A 17486-nucleotide genomic window follows, 5' to 3' on the forward strand; every position below is an offset into this window, starting at 1 on the left:
GAATCGCTGACTCACCGAATCATTCATGAATCGATGACTTGCTGAATCGTTCATGAATTGATAACTCACTGAATCGCTTTGTGAAACACTGAGTCTATTGAACCGCTGAATGACACTAGATACCTCTACCATACCAAGACAGAACAGAAAGAAAGCACACACAGAGCACAAAGTTATTTTATGCAAGATAAAGTACATAGATAGATAGATAGATAGATAGATAGATAGATAGATAGATAGATAGATAGATAGATAGATAGATAGATAGATAGATAGATAGATAGATAGATAGATAGATAGATAGATGAAAGCGTACTAAATTCAATTAATTATTGACAGTAGTACTATGTTGATATACTTGTGGAAAATCTTTATTAAGTTTGTTAATTTCCTAATTACATTATTCATAGATGGACAAGAAAGACATATTTAGGGTTAGACCTACTGCTTGGCAATTTGGCACTGCCAGTCCCTGACCAACGCCCACTAGATGATTTTTACTTTTTTTTTGTAATTGGTGAATCAGATGAATCAATTCACAACAGATGAACAAACAGAAATAATCAAGTTAGTAAAAAGAATTGGACTTCCCATCCTTACCAGGTGTGAGGTCCAGGTTGACTGCTAATACGACTGCCATTTCTAGATAACATGTTCAATCCTCTGATCACCTTTCAAGATTTGGCTCGTCTGAATGGGTGGAACTTGCTGTTTCTTCGGGGCATGAACCTCCTAAATTTGCAGCCAAAACACTTTATAATTCCCGGGACACCCAGGTAAAAACAGAATTAATGTGCAGAGGATGCAAAAAATGTAAATCACACCATATCTAGGGCTCTCAGACCTCTGTGTTTGTTGAAATAAGGTAGATTTCAGACTTTATACAGTATGGTAGATCATAAGTGCCTTGGCTCTGTGGTCAATCAGGAGCTTTCATTCCAAGTCATATCGTCAAATTAGTTGTCAAACTGAGGGTGAAGGTAGGGTTTTGATGTCATAATAAATCCTGCTTCTCTCTCAGAGCTCACAAATACTTTGGATCGACTACTTTTTGCTCGACTGTGGTGATATTCTGTGTTTGTGTGCCTTAATGTCCTCAGTCTTTGAATACTGTTTATCATTGTACCTTAAGGTTCATCACTGGTTGTCATCTCCTCATTCACCACTGAATATACAGAAGCTGAGTGACCTTCATTGAGTTCTCAAAGGTTTACCTGTTGGTTGACCTTGCTCTATAAGGCTCATCTTGGTTTGGTTCCATCTTACCTATACTCTCTTCTTCAGAGAACCAATAGCCTTATGCCTTATAAAGATGTAATAATCATCATTTAAATGTTCCTAGAGTTTGGATTCAAATGGGAAAGTGAGCCTTTAGCCCCCCCCGCCTGGAATATCCTTCAATCTGATCTGAAAATATCAAATTATTTCACTCCAAGCTTTTTGTCCCATCTTAGTGACTAGACAACGAGGATCCTTTGGCCTTGCGCAAGTGTTCCTCAAATATTGGGGTGACAACTTCTCCCATTCTTCTTTAATAGTATCTTCCAGACTTTCTCCTAATAGTTTTGCTCATAGTCATTCTCTTCTTTCCATTATAAACAGTCTTTATGGACACTCCAACTATTTTTGAAATCTCCTTTGGTGTGACGAGTGCATTCAGCAAATCACACACTCTTTGACGTTTGCTTTCCTGATTACTCATGTGGGCAAAAGTTTGTGAAAAGGTATGGATAATAGTGTTAGGTATGATTATGACATCAATATATGTTTGGTTTCAAAACAACTGACGTAGTGCCTGCTGAGAAAAAACAACTAAATGTTCATTGTACATTTTGCTTCCCCACCCTGCAGAATTTAGGCTGTAAACATAGGTCAGTGTTTCTGAAGATGATGAGGCCAGCAGAGGAGGCCTCAGCAAATATGAGCCCTTTAAAGAAAGGTTAAATAAAATTTTAGAATAAATTATTTTACCTAATACTTGAACACTTTATTTTACAGTTTGAACTAACATTAATGTGTGTATTCTGAGAGAGTATAATTTCCATTTTTATGTGTATTTTGATTGCTGGTTTAGTCCTAAATTTCATTAAGAGCGTATTAAAAAGTCAAATGGCAGGATTTCTGGCAGTGCCCCAACGTATCGATGGCACTGATAATGAAGGCAGTAATGAGGGAAGGTTTAAGAGGAACAGGAGGAACAATAGGAGCATCTGTGCCTCTGCAGTTAAAGTATAATTGAGACCATATTTCATTTTCCTCTTTGAAAGCTAGTCGGACTATACTTGCTATCTCCACCCGTGAATGATGAGACATATTTATTCGCCACGGCAACACATTCAGCAGCTTTAGCCGCTCAGGTGGTCTGGGTTTGAGAAGAATGTTTGAGGAGGGGGGGGTTGCTGTTGTGACAAAGGCCTCTGTCTTGATCGGCACTCCGTCCATGTCTCCTCCGTCCCTTTGTCTCAACACTTGCTGTGAACATGCCATTAAGCCAGCCCGAGTTTTGACAAGAAAAATGAAGTGTGCTATTTCCCGTGGCCTCGAGTGTCTTCCTGAATAATGAGAGCTTTGCCTGGACCCCCCTTGTCCCTCCCCCCGCCTGCCATCGGTTTTACTCTTCCCCTTGAAGTTCCAGTCTGTTGAGAGACTGAAGGGGTCTTTAGGTTGGCGCTTGTCATCATTTGAAAAAAAAAAAAAAAAAAAAAAAAGCCCTGTCAAACTAAATCTGGAGAACCCAGAAAGAGAAAGAGGATTGGAGAAATGGAGAGAATTTTATTGATGAAATCCTCATCTCACATTACGTTATTCAGATAGGGACATGCTGTATCTGAGGAAATATCCATTACAGCATCATGAGATGGTGCAAACAGCTGCAACGGTGTCAGCCAAATGAACTGCCACTGTTTTCTCTGTCTCATTTTAATATCCCTTTGCTTTTTTTTTTTTTTTTTTAATGTAGTTGAAAATATCTGTAGCCAGTTGTCTTACAGATATTCCAATGCCTCTATAACTACATTATAAAAGCCAGTTGTGTTTTGCTATAAATGTAACACCACAATGTTATAATGTGGTGGAGACTTATCCTCCTGAGACCCAAGGAAGGTCTTGGATTTTTATATTAAAGAATTAGCTTGATTGGAAATAACATGATGCAATATTTTTTTTTAGATATATTTCTTCTTCTTCTTAATAAAGTAAAGCCATGAAACTATTGTCCCCTCCACAGGACAAAAGTGCATTGCTGGGTCTCAGGAGGTTATGACCAAAAGACAGAAGAGAAAGCACACTCTAGTAGTTATTACCTCCGCCAGGAGGTATTGTGATCACTTTACTTTGTGGGCGTGTGTGCGTGTTTGTTTGTTAGTAAGATCACTCAAAAAGTTATGGACAGATTTTCATGAAATGTTGATACTGGCACAAGAAAGAAATGATTACATTTTGGTGGTGATTGGGTGGGGCGGGGCAGATCTGTCTTGGTGGAGGTCAGCACTCTCCGAGTGCTTTTCTTGTTTAGGTTGTTTTTAACTTCATAGTCTCTTCACCGTTGGTTGCAAGTCTTGGATTCATCTGTACTGTTTCCTTTTATCTGTTTTTGTTTTCTTTTCTTTTCGTCTGTTGGGGCCTCTTGCCAGGTGTAAGATTTGTTGGTCTTCTTACTTTAGCCAGGGAAGCCACAGCGCCTGAGTCAAACAAAAGCCATTAGGAGTTGGAAAAACACTTAACATTTATTTTTTTCAATGCACCAACAAAAATACAGCAAACCAGCAGCATCTTCCCCCTTCATAGGCATCAGGGAAAAAAGATGAAGAACATTTACAAGTCTGTAGACCCCCTTTAAATAGGCCTGGCCCACTCCACCACCCTCTCATCCACAGGTGAATCCAGTACGGACTAGTTTACGAGCCTGAAACAAACATCCACCTCACTTAAACACATCTACAAACACAAACCTAAATATCAACTTTAGTATTTAAATTAATGTATTATCTCTAAAAAAATGCACCCCCTGTGATAACTTTACTCCTGTCCTTCCCTGCTCCACCTCCCCTCCCTTTGGGCTCCATGGTCTGGCTTGATCAGGCCGATCGTCTGCACCTGGTGAGACTCTGGTGGCTGAATGATGTGGACTGATCAGGCAGATCTTTTACACCTGCTGGCACTCACGTGGGCGCGCTTCCATGTGAGTGCCCCACCCACTGACCTCAAAAAGAGAGAGAAAACAAAATGAGCAAACTTTAAGTGAAGACAAACTAAATAGGTACCATATTAGATGTCAACACAAAAAGTGGTCATCAATAAATTAAAGGATTAAATACCAATACTGAATAATTAAACTAAATATGTGCGAGGATAAATACAAGTACTAAATGATTAAACTAAATGGGTGTGAGGCGGATGGGATACACCTGGTTAGTGAGTCACTACACCTGTAGTCACTACAGCTCCCTCACACCAGGTCATCATTATAAATAAGAAGCTGTTCTCAGTTCATTTTACCTGGTAAAATAAAGTACTTCTAATAAAAAGGCATAGAGAAAGTTCATCATTGATCAATAATGAGACAGAATTCTACTTGTCTCAACAAAAAACAAAACAATTTTTACCCATTGTAAGGTATAAATGCATTAGGATAGTGCTTTTCAACCTTGGAGTTGGGACCCCACATGGGGTCGCCTGGAATTCGAATGGAGTTGCCTGAAATTTCTAGTAATTGATAAAAATTTGGAAAAAAAACTTACTAATAAAGAATATATGTTGAGTTGACAGAGCCAGTCCCAAACTGTGGTTGTGAAACTGCAGCACTGTGGTTCTGTTTATCTGTCAAATGTTCATTGTGGTCAGTTTCAGATGCTGCAGCTCTTTCATAATTCATAGTTTGAGTTCTTGTTTGTTCAGTATTAATTGTCAGCCTTGTAAATCCAAGCTAGACTGACTGTACATATCCTGACCAAGGAAAATCCAATTCTCCCTTTGTGCAGTAATCTACACCTGGCTTTACTGCCTCCGTCCATAGTAATATACATTATATAGACTAAATGTCGCCTAAAATTATCATTTATTTGCAACATATTATAGCAAACTATTACATGATCAAAAACAAATGAATTTTAGCCCTAAAAAAAGTCTCCATTTTGAATGTTTGGGCTTGCCAGAAGTTTGTGATGTTAAAATGGGGTTAGGAGCCAGAAAAGGTTGGAAACCACTGCATTAGGATCAGTTTTGGATCAGATCAGATGACCACATCTGGAGGCAGCCTGACTCATCATGTATGGATTTTATGTAGGTGTAATCTGCAGAGCATGTTTGTATCTGGACCAGAATCTGTGCCATTCATCTGTGACCTCGAACCTACAAATTCTACTGAGCGCTGTCTCACATCACTGCTCAGCAAATCTGATGAATAGAACTGAAAGAGATGCTCTTACAAAGACTTTTATGGTGAAAAGTCTAAGTCATGAATGCATAGATTTGCTGCAGGAGGAGCTGACAACTTTTACTCTGATGGCGTTGTCACCTCATAACACTATGAGAGGCTTCATAGTGTAGAAATAGATACTTTTATACATGGGTGCTTCTGTGAAACTGGGTTTATTTTGGTATCTGGTGCTTTTCCAGCTTCTCAGACCCAATAATAAGGTAAATGTAGACATATTACCCCCAGGATAGACCTAATGATTACCTCAGATAAATGCTAAAAAAATGATGCTCTTGCTCTGAGCCGTACCAAAATTAATTAATTTTTAATAAAATATTGGGACCAAAAATAGGACCCAAATATGGACATGAAAAGCTACCTTGACATTTTATTTTGAAAATGTCACTGGAAATGGTCTTATATAGCACTATAAATAAAGACACTGTGTTAAATTTGTCGATCTTGTCGGTTTTTCATGAATCTCAGTCTCATTCCAGGTTTTGTATGTAACCCATCGTGTCCACTTGCGTTACATGCAGAACGTGCCCATTTAAACACATGTAAATTGCAAATGATTTTGCAACAGTGGTCATTTTTGTCAAACACTCTGTCTTGCATAATTAGTTCAATTCCCAAAATGTATCTGTGAGAGAATAAAAAGATATGAAAAAAAAAATAGTGTCATTTTGACTCTTACATGCAGATTTTTTTTTTAATTGAATATAATGTAAAAAATAAAAATATGTTTTATCTGAAAAATAGTTTCTCTTTTATCATAGTAAGTATTTGTTTCTTTAAAATAGACCCAAAGTGCTTCCAAACTTGCTTCATAACATTAGTCTACATCTGGTTTGAACTTTTACCCCCCATGTTATGGTTTTAGGACCAGTTTCACAGAAGCACCCATGTATGTTTCAAGGTAGGTAGGTAGGTAGGTAGGTAGGTAGATAGATAGATAGATAGATAGATTCAAACCTGACTAATTAAACTGTAAGGTACAAAAATAAAGAATGACGTTCAATATGAATATATAATATATGATATTACAGTTGCATTTCAGTTACATGTGAATGTAATTCCTGATGTTGAGTAGGAATGTAACGATATGAATTTTTCATATCACGGTTACTGTGACCAAAATTATCACGGTTATCATTGTTATCACAGTATTGTTGAAATTGTGCTCAAAATGTTCAAAAAGTACTAATACACACACAGAAATAATGTAACCAAGTTGCATTTTGAAAAAAACAACAAAAACAACAACAAAAAAAAAGAAACACAAATAAAATAATAGGCACAATGTACTTTCTGTTGGCAACTAGTGCTGAGCAGCAATTAAAATTTTTAATCGCAATTAATCACATAGATTTCTGCGATTAATCATGATTAATTGCATAGTTATATGGGGGGGGGGGGCGTTTGCTGGCATCAACAGCATGTGTTACCTTTAAAAGATATTTCAGACTGGAAGTACTCCAGTGATAAAAAAATAATTCCACATTGCAGTGCTTACAGACAGCTTTGTCCTTCTCCCCCCCACCATCTGAAGACATTTAAAATGAAAATGTCCATGTGAAAGACCGATGCTTTTCTCCATGTTTATGTCCACACCAGTTTATTTCTGGTTGTGAGTGATTGACAGGAGTCTTCAGCCCACTAATCAGTACTAATACTAATAAGCCCAATAATATGTGATGTTCAGTTTTTAAAAGCAAGCAAAGGGGGCCCTCTAGTGGTGGGAATAAGTTGCACTAATGTATGTTTTGTCCTTGCGGTGTTCCTGTAGTCAGTTCAGACATAAGAAGGAACTAACAGACACGTTTCTTTCACTCTGTTTGTATGGTCTGAAAAACGTTTGCCTGTGAGTATTTTATGTTCAGATGTTGTCAGAATGAGTAGTATCAAATATCTCAGATGTGAACCTTTGTTGCTGGGTAAAAAGACGTAAATCTTTAATCTGTAAATGCTAATCGTTAGTGTGTCTATGGATTTTCCCATTCAAGTTAGCATTGAGCTAGCGATCTTTTTCCCATTCATTTAAATGTATAATGCCATGTAAATGTACTAAGGCAGTGAACAGAACTCAGACATATTTTGTGTGTATGTTGCAGTTTTACAGTGAGCCTACAGTAAAAGATTTGGACAGAAGTTTTGGGTGTCCGACTTTTCTTGTTAAACCTGTTGTCTATCTGCAGAGCTAATCGCTACACGCACACAAGCAGAGGCAGAAGAATAGGAGTTCGAATAAAATGGCATTAACGTGAGATTAAAACAAATTGTCGGCGTTATTTAATGAATGCGTTAACGCGGTAATAACGCGTTAACTTGCCCAGCCCTAGCAGAAATATTCAAATGTTAACCCTTAGTGGTCTGAGCCTTTTTTGTCCGTTTTTCAGTACTTTTGATTTTGCCTTTATATACCATATACAGAAATGTTTACTATACCCATGTTTGGTATCTTTTCTTTCAGCACAACTCAATCTGTATCATCTGTCCATTATTTTTTTTTCGCTTTAACCTACTTTATCAACACAAAAGGACAAAAAACACAAAAAATTTAAAATCTGATTTGAAAAATGTATCTAATTTATTGCATAAATAACACACAGATGCTTAACAAACCTTTTCAAAGACTTTAAAAGTGAATATTGGTTCCAAATATTATGTATATAAAATTAAAATTGTAATAAATTAAAACTATACTCAAATATTTCACATAAAAGCAAAGCTTTACATAGGGTTTTTCTCCTAAATGTGCGGTAATCAAACCCGGTTATCATGATAATTAGAATTTAAATGGTAATACTAACCGTCGGCAATTTTACCACGGTTTATCATTATACCGGTAATCGTTACATCCCTAATACTTAGGTACCCATATGGATCTTCCAAATGCAGTCTCGCACAGAAAACCACTGAGAAGAAAGGAGGCTCCAGAACTATTTCCCCACCCAGCCTTATTTCTGCCAATTACCAGTGTGTGAGCAAACAGTCTGACACGACTGACCTCCTCTTGGAGATCTGTGGTCATGACTGGAAGGCTCTCCCTGCTTATTATGACTGAAGTGTTATGGTAATGGAAGGAAAGTCTGCACCACAGCGATAGCACTGCAGGAATGGATAGCCTATTATCCACCACTGTGTGCTGGTAGTAATGGTGAGGGAGAGGGCATCCTATCTGTTATGGCGATGATGCATTTTGAATGGCCGCTGCCTGTTATATATCAGCGGACGATAATGGCAAAAGCGCACATCCTCAGCGTTATGGTCATGATGCCAAGGGAACAGAACAGAAGTCTGGGTTGAATATTCAGTGTGCCTCATAGTTTCATGGTGATGTACTGATGGACTGAGTGTTTTTTTCCCCTATAATACTGTATGTTTATTTAGTTTTTATTAGTACTTCATTCATAAAATAACACATTCACATTTTCTTTAACATAGTGTACATTTTAGTAGCTTATGGTAGTGGTTCTTTATATTATTAAGCACTTATTAACCCTTTCATGCGTGAATTATGAGAACCATAGCCAAGATATTTTCCCTGAGTGTTTTCATTCCTCTATAGGCATGAAAAAACAATGCAATCGAGTTTTCTTTTTTTTTTTTTAAGGAGTTACAAAAATGTCCACTCAGCCGGACACCATGCATTACATTTTTGAAGCAAAGAAACATGTATTAAAAACTAATATCAGAAAGTGATATTGAAAACTTTGCAATACAATACAACTTGAATTTCCCTCAGGATCAATAAAATATCTATCTATCTATCTATCTATCTATCTATCTATCTATCTATCTATCTATCTATCTATCTATCTATCTATCTATCTATCTATCTATCTGTCTGTCTGTCTGTCTGTCTGTCTGTCTGTCTGTCTGTCTGTCTGTCTGTCTGTCTGTCTGTCTATCTATCTATCTATGATTTCTAATGCTGCAAATCAGATGTTTTCTCATATTTTATTATACTCTATTACTAGTTATTATTCACTTCATGGAGATAATATGCAAAAAAAAAAAACTTTTTGTTTAAAAAAAAAACAAAACAGTTAATTATAGTCTATTAACAATTAGCAATTGATTTACACTAAAACATGTTACCACAGATCAGGTTTATCAAGAACAGCATAGTTACAGTAACGGTGTGAATTGGTATGAGATGATGCAGAAGCATCCACTGTGTTGGCTGATGTGGAACTAAAACAACAAAACCCATGAATATATGAGAACAGCTGTAGAAGAACTGTCCACTGTAGTGACCAGTACGCATGAAAGGGTTAATATCTGTACAGGATCCACAACTAAGCCAGTTTTCCCTCAGTACCCTGCTAATTACTGCTTATTAATAAGTAAGGACATTGTTACACATGAGTTATAACCTTAATACACTTTGTTCAATACGTCTTTAAACTGGTAGTACCATGGGAGTTGTTCTTCTTCCAATAAATATGGTCTACTCCTATGTGGAAAAAACACAAAACAGTGAGTGTTTTTTTTTTTTTTTTTCCAAATAACTAGAATGAGAAAAATAGAATTGTCTTGTAAGTCAATAAATAAATACACAAACATCAATCAAGTGGTAGCAAAATACATCAAGTGCACATCGATCTGCATCTTCTGGTACTATCTTTCACAATAAAGGCCCTAAACAAATATAGTTCACTAACAAGTAACTCAACAAAATGGCTATAGCTGCAGATAATGTTGAACATCATTGTTGTTCACTTAAACACCTCTGACAGTAGTGACTGATATCAGATAAAGCTCTGATAATGACCCAAACAGCTGGATCACATATTGATGATACTAGTCGATTTTCCATTTGACATCTGTGCAAAACTTTACAGATATTTACTAAATATCAAAAAAACAGAAGTGCGTATGTCAATTTTTCCATTAAATCACAAATGTGATGATTTGTTTATTTATTATTGCGAGATAACACAAGAAGTCATTCCATAAACATGGCGTTGAACATAAATATCACGTTGGTTTACAGATATATTCATATTTCTCTCATAGCGCCCTCTAGGTCCTGGAAAATGCTTGAATCTAGAATGCTCATTACCCCTCTATCTCGTACGAAATCCTAAAATGATTGGGTTTCCTGGTGTGTCTGCACATACTGCGCCATGTTTGTTTTAAAACTATTCTTCTCTTGTTGTAAAATTTTTGTTCATGTGACTCTAGTTGTGCAAAAAGATCTAACCTTTGCAGTTTTACGTGATATACCAATTTTACTACGCCTGGAAAAAAAAAAAAAAACACCCCTTGCAAGTGCAAAAACTTTTTATCGGAAAATAAGAGTTTTGGCGAAATAGTTTTTACATTAGGCACATTTTTATGTGCAAGTTATATTTGCACAATTTGAGGGTCAATGAAAAAGTGACTACTGACTCTGATCCATGAGCCAATCTATTCAGTTCAGTTCTATGTGCTTCTACAGGTGAAAATTATATCCAACTCATAAAATCCATTTATTTGCAATTATTGAAATGTGGGACTCATGAATGTACTGAGATGTTCTCATTAAAAACAAATCTGTATTTTGGAGATATTCCACACTTCTACAGGGTACATAAAAAAAACAAAACAAAACTATACATTTTGTAAAATGACCCCCAGTTCCACTTTTGATAATTTTTGGAATTTTCTTTTATGGATGTGGGTAGATAGGGGATTGGTGGATATTTGTCCAAATTTACAGACCCAGGTTTTCATGCATGAGTGAGCAGGGGCAAATTGCGCAATCCAAGCTAAAAGTGGTTTGTGCGAAGTAGCGGTGGGATTTAAATCCAATCAAAGGTCATGGGCATCCATCTTGTTATCCACAAAATTGCCAGGTAACAGCATTAACACTTTGGCCGCCATGTCAGTTTCATTTCTTTACCCATGGGAGCTATTCCAGCCTTTCAATGTTAATTCAACTGGTTTAGGCCTGAAAATGTCACTGAGGACAGGCCTGTATAATAATAAAACAACACAATATATATTATTGTAATACTGGATGGTGATACAGAGTGGGTAAATGATTTTTAACACATTAATATTAATCAGTACATACTGCATGTGCTGCTGTAATGTCTAAAATTTACTTTAATGTTTTATTTCGTATTATTCCTCAGGCTTGTCCTAAGTACGAGGTCAGTTTTAGTCACTTTAACCCTATAACACCAAAAATATCATATTTGATACATGAGTTTTGAAGCTTTCCTGATATTTATTTTCTTGAAAATCCTGATGTATACAATAAGATACATGTAATACACTGATAATCCACCAGGGGGGAGGAATTCATTCACCAGAGGCCTTTCCAGTGACACTACAAGATTGTTAGGAGGTAGAACTTTGCCAACTTTGAAAAGGAATAATCAATTTGTTAGACATGTTTGTGTTATTATGTTTTTGTTTGTTCAAAAATAACATTATTTGAGCTTGAGACCTGATGTATCAAATATGATACAAAGTTGAAACTCGCACATGGAAATTGATATTTGAAAAAAACTTTTTTTTTTTTTTGGTTGTTCAGAAGGACCAATAAAGGCTCCAGTTTCAAGGAACTGGCATTTTCTGTCAATGATTTAATGGTTCAGGCTTTACAGGGTTAAATTATTTTTTATATAATCAAACTTAAATATAAACAGTATGAATTGCAAAATGTATATATATAAAATGACATAATCTCTGTATTATAATGTCCTGTATAATAATAAAACACATATATAATAATGTATATTATTGCAATACTGGATGATGATACTGAGCAGGTAAAGGATTTTTAACACATTAATATGAATAATTATGTAACATACTGCATGTGCTGCTGTAATGTCTAAAATTTGCTTAAATGTTTTATTTTGTATAATTCCTCTGGGTTGTCCTAAATATGAGGTCATTTTTTTGGTCATTTTAAAAGGACCCATAGCTTCACTGAACCCTTTCTTATTGCACTGTAAAAAAACAAAACAAAACAAAACAAAACAAAAAAACAACATAATATTCCGGCAGCAGGGGTGCCGTAAAAATACTGTTAAATAATGGAAAATAACCATCTCATAAAAATATGATAATTTTCCATAATTAAAATACAGTTTTTTGCCCTAACTTTACATGAGATTTTGCACTTTTTTTTTTTTTACTTTTTAATGTTTAATAAAGAATATTTACATGTATTAAAACAATCAAATTACCTATAAATAAATGAATAAATTAAAAAAAAAAAAAAAAAAAAAAAAAAAAAAATATATATATATATATATATATATATATATATATATATATATATATATATATATAATTTTCTGTGAGACTCAGTTGTACAATCCACTGATAAAAAATGTATTTGACAGTTTATCAGTGCTTATACATGTTATATATTCACAAAAATACATTTATTCAACATTTTTGTTGTGAAACCTCCTGTAATTACACAAGATATTTGTCAATTAACAAACAAGTCTGGTTAAACGTACAGAACAAATACTTATTTTATGGTTAATTGTCAGTAATTTTATCTTGTTTATTATTATTTTTACAGTATTAAACTTTAAATTAACAGTTGAATCTCATAAATAGAAAAGAAATATTTGTGAAATTATGATACATTTGCAAATGTATTTTAACTGTATTTTTCTGTGAGAAAAGAAAAAAAATTCTTTAAAATATTTGAAATTTTTGGTTTATTCAGTTACTGTTTTTTCATGTTATTTTACATTTGACATGTAAAATCATAGTCTATTTTTTGTAATTTCATTGATAATTTCCTGTATCTTAAAAATAAAGGAAAAATCTGTAAAATAAACAGTGAAAATTCTGTTAAATTACAGATTTTTTTACAGTGTGGTCTGAGTGTCTGCAGGTAAACACAGGCATGCAGATGTTCTTTCTTATGTCCCTCCAGACAGATGGAAAGCACAGAAGCACAGAAAACTTGGCAAAAACTTGACAAAATCTCCCACTCTACTCCTCCCAAATGCCTTCACTTCATTCTTGGATGTATGTAATATTCAGTTTCATACACAGTGGAGAAGGTTCCTTTGTCTTCCCTCCTTCTCTCTCTCCCTCCCTCTCTCTCTCTGGGTTTTAATAATGGCGGTCCAGCCCACGTGAACATCCAGAGAAGAGAAGACAATGAGCTGTGTGCAAGTGTGTGACAAACAAGATGCGTGCTGTAGAAGCAGAGCCTTAGTTAGCTGTCTGCTTAGCGCTTCGCCGCCCCTCTGATGTATGTTTATGGCCCATCATCTCTAGCCAATTACCCTGCCTCAGTGTTGGAGCGCCGCTGCCTCCCCATCACAGCCGTCAGTGTCTGAGCGTGGAGAGAGACACAGCGACAGTCAGCGTTCCTGGACATCCCCTGCAAAGCTCTGTTTTCCTTAGGGGGCTCTGGAGATTCATCTTCAAAAGTAAGCCACAGGGTAGGAGAGTCTGCCGAGTCTGCAGCTGCTTTGGGAATTGGAGGCTTGTTTAGTGTGTCTTTGTGTCTCTGTGGGTGCGTGTGAGTTTGGCGTGGGTGCTGTGAGTTAGCTCAGTGGGAGTGCAAACTTTCAGTCCTGTACTTGCATCAATATGCGCTTCATGGATCACACAGCTCCATAGCGACCTGTGTGCATATGTCAGGATGCTGTAACCGACGTGTCACATGACCGCATGACTCTCTGGGCTGTGAAATAACCCTAGGACGTTTTCTCCTTCTCTTTGTTTTTCCAGCTCCAGCCGAGGTAGACTTGATCCTGTATCCGACCCGGGTCACCCTGCAGACTTTCTCTATCTCCAAATACATCTGACTTTAACAAGGTAAGTTGTCGCTCTGTTTTCCGTCATGTTTTATGCTAAAACGCACTTTTTGTAGAAAGATGTCATCCTGAGATTGCGTTTGCATAAAAGTTCTCCTGCAGGGAAGTAACACAAAAAGACACGCACCAATCAAAGTGTTGGCAACAACAATGAGGGCTTCTTTTCTTTAGTTGTTTTTAACAGCTTAGAGGTGTGATTTTATCTCAGGCAATGTTTAAACTTCACATTTGGATGATTTTTCTGTGAAGCTGAGAATGCAGAGAGGAAAGACAAGACTTTAGAATATATAGAGATATAATATATCTATATATATATATATATATATTTCTTTTTTTCTGGCTTCATATTCACACACTGTGACAGATTGAAACTGCAAAGCTGTGTTTGTGTTGGCTAGACGAAGGAACGCTCCTGCCCAGAGGGTTTATCAGGGAGAGAAAATATTGACCGCCAACAGTTGCACTTTGGTGGTGTTATTGCTTTTCACACTTGTGTGATACAGACAGCAGTCGCCAAGCACAACAATTGTAAACCCGCAGCCATATTGACAGGCGCATTGCTCTTCAGTGCAGGGCGACATATCCAGCTTATGGTGTTTATTTTTTAGCTTATTTTCCCAAAGTGCTTTTGGAGACATGTATTTATAAAAGTGCTAGAACAAGGTGAGAAGAAAAGAAAAATACTTACTGTGTAGTTGAGCCCAGGGGGATCTGTAAATTTCCTGCTAAATTAAGACTGCACACTGACAAAACAGCAGTGAACGGTGTGTGCGTTTGTGGGACTCTGACTCCTTATCAATACACTGTAACGTTCCACTCGCTCAGTAAGACTCTGATTATTGGTTTGCACACCGTTGAAGTCAATTCATCATCTTGGTATTAGAGGGGAGTCCTGTAATATCGGCTGTCATTTCAGCAGTGTACAACCCTCTGTTATTGGAATTATAAATTCACCAGTATCATATTTCAGTGTTTGTTTGTTGGTGAAAATGTGAAGGATGAGGCCAACGTTGGCTTGATTACAGCGGAAGTAAAGACCTGTTTTCCCCGAAAATACTTTAGTTGGCGGGTGTCATGATGTTGCTGTGGTTCAAGTTAATTATTCAAAGCAAAGAAATCAATGAGTCTGATTTTCTTTTATACTTCCCAAGAGTTTTATATAAGTTGAAGGACAAATGCTCTTAGTTTGAAAACCATGAACCTTAAAACATATTAGAAAGTCTAAAAACAATCCTGAAAATACCTAAAAATGCAGGCATGTCAGATTTGTACTCAGCTTTTAAAGGAAGCTTACAAGATTTTTAAGCTGTGGTAACTTAATATACTAATATGTTAAGTTAAGGCAGAAATGTCTGTTCAAAATCAATATGTTATTAAGTTAAGACTGTTTTCCTTGTTTTTCATTTAGACCAACTTAATAAAATAACTTATCAACTGATTTAAATGTGTACATGTAACAAACTTATTTTTTAAGCAGAGAAAGCCCTTGATTTTAAGCTTAACTTACTAACCCCATGAATCATTTTTTTTAGAGTGTATAAATGAAAATATGATGAATATCATAAATGAAAAAAAAAACAAACTGTAAAAAAAAAATTAATTAGATTTCATTAATGCCTGTTGACATAATGAATCTGAAGCCTAACCATGAAGATGTAAATAGCTTTACATTCTTTACAGTATCTATATTATGAAAGGGAGGTGAACTCTGTGTGTGTGTCTCTTGCATCACACTAAATCCATACAGAGCTGACTGCTGCAGTTTGTCATATTTATGTATTTTTGGTCACGGAACAGACTAGCGAAAATGGCAAGTTGATCAGAAAATTTTGGAAGATGTTAGCAATTTTGGAATACATTAGCCTTACGATCACGTTGCTATGCCCAGAATGAAGTGGGTTACCTAGCAACACATAAACAATAGGGCCACGTTGCCATGGTGACAGATTTCATGTGCAGAAACAGACATACCAGCTAAGAGGTTATTCAACTGAAAATGTCAGTGGAATTTACCAAGAAAGGAAAGGACTAGAGCCCTTGGTTCCCCAACGGTTCTACGCCCTACTTTCTTTATATTCAAATGTCTTGATACTGACAATGATGTGCATTTGCTATGGTTTATGTTACTTGCTCAATAAAATATCCAAATATATTCGTGCAGGCTCACTCATCTGGAGCTTTCATATAAAGCCAAAATATGCCCCAATAAGCCACAGTTTTTTACTTTTCTCGCTCAGTCTATGTGCGGTGTTGAAATAAGTGCTTCATCTGACAGTAACATTTCAGAATTTATTTGAATGTATATCTCAAATCAGCATGAACAGCTGTATGTACTTACAGACATGATGTGTCCCAATATTTTTGTCCATATTCTTTATAAACATCAATATTTCCTCAAAGTTTAATGGGAGATTTTTCTTCCTCAGTGAGATGTGATGAAAGTAGATGGTTAGTTTTGGTAGAAAAGTATTATTTACAGTCAGAGCAGGAAAAATATTTCAGAAATTTAGAGGAAGAACATTTAAAATTAGAGTCATGGATAAATAAAAAAAATCCATGCTGAGAGAAATTAAGTCAAAACCATCTCTGAGGCATAGGGTTGGGGATCGATAAGAATTTAATGATTCCGATTCCATTATTGATTTGGCTTTTTGATCCGATTCCTTATTGATTCTCTTATCGATTCTCATTGGGTGAGGCAGTAAAATAGTACAAACGGGTGTGTTTGCATTAACGGTCTTTTATATTTCCATCTCTGCACAGAAAATCTAACATATACAGTACGTATGTACAAATAATAAGAACAGATGACACCGGGCCCAGTTGGGGGGGTGGGGTGGGGTGGGTGTGTGCAGTGAAAGTGAAACTAAAGACACTTCACTAATTCCTCTTTTGCTGCATTTCCATTACGTGGAACTGGTTCAACTCAGCCCGTCTCCCGTTGTTGTGCACCTCATTTTCTTTCCCCTACCCCTGGTAACTTGTATTTGAGGGGGGACAATGTTTGTTGCCCGCACCGGCCTGGTGTTCACTCTGCCGCTACCTTCACAAGCGTCGCTAAGTAGCGAATCAAATACGTGACATTCCTGTAAATGAATCCCATGCTGTGGACAAATGTTTGAGCAGACTGGAGGGATTCCACCCTTTTGAAGAAATGGAAGCTTTGACAGGGTTCCCGTGGACCTGGTGTCGTCTGTTTGGACCGTTTCTGCCTCAGCGCCATGTTCCATATTCTGACATTAGTCATTACTGTTTTTATCCCAGACCGCTGT

At 36.4% G+C, this 17486-nt stretch overlaps 1 protein-coding gene across 1 annotated transcript in view; it reads left to right on the forward strand.

The window, feature by feature from the left end:
• The window catches only part of mgat4c (mgat4 family member C), a 403556-nt gene that overhangs the window by 210876 nt on the left and 175194 nt on the right, over window positions 1–17486 (forward strand). The window contains exon 4 of the mRNA XM_030137383.1: window positions 14129–14215. The gene's annotated coding sequence lies outside the window, so the exon portion shown is untranslated. The remainder of the gene's footprint in view (window positions 1–14128; window positions 14216–17486) is intronic.

This window comes from Sphaeramia orbicularis, chromosome 6 (genome assembly GCF_902148855.1).
Source record: "Sphaeramia orbicularis chromosome 6, fSphaOr1.1, whole genome shotgun sequence".
NCBI classification, from domain to species: domain Eukaryota; kingdom Metazoa; phylum Chordata; class Actinopteri; order Kurtiformes; family Apogonidae; genus Sphaeramia; species Sphaeramia orbicularis.